The 2,453-nt window shown below is 41.1% G+C and overlaps 1 non-coding gene across 1 annotated transcript; it reads left to right on the top strand.

Moving 5' to 3' along the window:
- Positions 1 to 1,667: 1,667 nt before the first annotated feature.
- Positions 1,668 to 1,804, top strand: LOC111754453 (small nucleolar RNA SNORA2/SNORA34 family). Its single transcript, XR_002789137.1, has one exon. It is a non-coding gene; the product is annotated as a small nucleolar RNA SNORA2/SNORA34 family (small nucleolar RNA).
- The last annotated feature ends 649 nt before the right edge of the window (positions 1,805 to 2,453 follow it).

Here is a 2,453-nt window from a genome sequence, read left to right as displayed (position 1 = left end):
AAAAACTAAAATAGTTAAAAAGATAGTTAGTAGCAAAAATAGTTAGTTAAAAACAGTTATTAGCAGTATTGTCATTCTGTGCTGTGCTCATTACCCTAGCAACCACGCACCAACCACATAATTATAGATTAACTGGCTGCGTCCTCATGCTGTTCTGTATGCCTGGTCCCCAAGTAACCTGTTTGCTGTGTCAACCATTGTTCCCTTTGTGAGAGACAAATGTTCCTGGAATTGGCAGACCAAGGGCTATGAACTGGCTAACCACCCACTGTGAAATGCTTCTTACCTCAAGCAAAGGGGAACAAAGGCCCACCTTGTTTCTGTTTCTCATCACTATGTACTTAAGTGGTCAATGAGCTAATCGTAAATGAACTATAAAAATCTGTCAAAATTCTAACCCAGTTGCACAGCTTTGCAAATTCCATCTGCACTGTGCCACTGGATACCAGCTTAAATAAAAGCACTTCTTTCTAAAAAAGACATCTTGCCCCCTTCTTGACAACATCACAGGGCTTGTTTTTGGGGTACAACACTAGGCAAGTGTAGCACTCAGCCCCCCAATCCAAGCGCTAGAAAATGAACCAATCACAAATGCATAATGCAAAAGCATGAGGCCTGAGGGCCACCGATGTAAACCATGGCACCTTATAGTATTTTGCTTAGCATTAAAGAGGAAAATCTATTTTTATACATTTGGGATTTTAGCATAACTTGGGTAATCATTGTAAACACAGAAACTGGAAAGTCTTTCTTATTTTCCTGGCACTTTTGTGTCTTCTAGCATTTCTTGACTGATTTGATAAGTCATTTAAATCAACATTTAGGTACATATTATAGCCTACTCACTAAGTCTAACTTTGTCTACTTCCACTGTATAACTACTCCTCAGAATTTTTGCACTAATTCTGCTTAATTTTATTATCAACCCCAGAGTACACTTAAGATCTAATTGAAACCTAAAAGTACTTCATGTGTCCTACAGAAAAAGTAACTTAATTTTTGTGTTAACACAAACCATCTGGGCAAAGGCACCCTAATTAATTGCCATTGTAGCAGAAAATACCCCCCCCTCAGCCAGTATACTTCAATTTCTGTTAGTTGCCCAGATAATAGTTCCTGTTATTTCTGTTTTTTGGAAATGGTTGTCACTGTGATGCATAGCTGGTCACTACGATGCATATTGTAAGAATCAACTAAAGCCAATCAAGTACTCTGTTTCTGTACTTCCTGCTTGCTTATCCTATATAACTACCAAGGATCAGGGCTGACCAAAGAATAAGAACTGATTCCTTGTCAGTGCCCATTTATGTAAATAAATATGCCTCCAAATCCTGGATGTCATTTCAGTGTTTCTGTTTGCCATAACACCGTTGGAACTGCTTTTCTCAGCCTGCATGTCTACACTGGGACGCCTGCAATGGCAGCAGGCACACAGGGATGTGTTTGTCTGATTCTCCTGATGAGTGATGGCTGATTGAAGGAACCAACAGCTTCAATGGTGGACTACAGGTGCACAGGGCTTAGCTGACTGCATGTCCCTGCTCCTGCTGGCTGCCTGCAGGAAGGAGCTTTCCAGAGGTGGGGGCCAACAGGCAGAGGCATATCTGCTAGTTCTCTCTGCCTGGGCTGGCAGCCTATAGAATAAATCTTTAAAAATTAAATATTCTTTGGCCCTGAATCAAGGCTGGAAGCTTCCTGATGCTGTTGGTTTCAAGCAGGAGCCTAAAGAGATGTCTTTCTATGGTATGTTGGCCATTTCAGAACTTGGGCAGTAAAATGGTCAATTCATTAGAAAGAAACAGCTTGAAGCAAACCCCTACCCGATGGTGAGTGGCTGTGAACTGTGCTGATGGTTAGTCAATGGCTCTAACTTCTGTTTTCACACTACTCCACAGCTATTCAATGCACATTCAATCAGGCCATCCTGATCCAAAGATTTATTCAAAACCTGGAAAAATTGCTTCAAAGAGATTGAAGATAGACTTTTAAATCTTAAAGATAGGATTGATGGAAAAATAAGATACTTCCATGATAGAGAACAACTGAAGGAATTCATGACTACCAAACCAACCCTACACAGTGCTAAAAGATATTCTAGAAAGAGATACAGATGACTATAGTTTCAGGAACAGCAGCAGAGGAGGATCGCCAAACAGGACAGGCAACTGAATGAAGGGGGAAAGTGGAGGGCCAACAACAGGAGGAGAGCAGGGCAGAGACAATCCAGTGTGTGCTGGTTGGAACCATAATGTAGATGGCCTCAGGTCAGCAATAAAAAGAAACACAGGGAGAGTGAATCAAGAAACAAGATCCATCAATATACTGTATACAAGAAACACACTTAACTGGAAAGGAAATTCATAGACTAAACATCAAAGGGGAGAGAATAATTGCTCCAGGGAACAGGAGGCCAGGAAAAAGCAAGGGTAACTTGCCCATCAATCACAGAATGG

Source organism: Cavia porcellus, unplaced genomic scaffold (assembly GCF_034190915.1).
Source record: "Cavia porcellus strain 051 isolate PalLab524CR breed Dunkin Hartley unplaced genomic scaffold, mCavPor4.1 scaffold_28, whole genome shotgun sequence".
NCBI lineage: Eukaryota > Metazoa > Chordata > Mammalia > Rodentia > Caviidae > Cavia > Cavia porcellus.
Note: the sequence above shows the minus strand (reverse complement) of the source record. Positions and strands in the feature narration are given on the sequence as shown.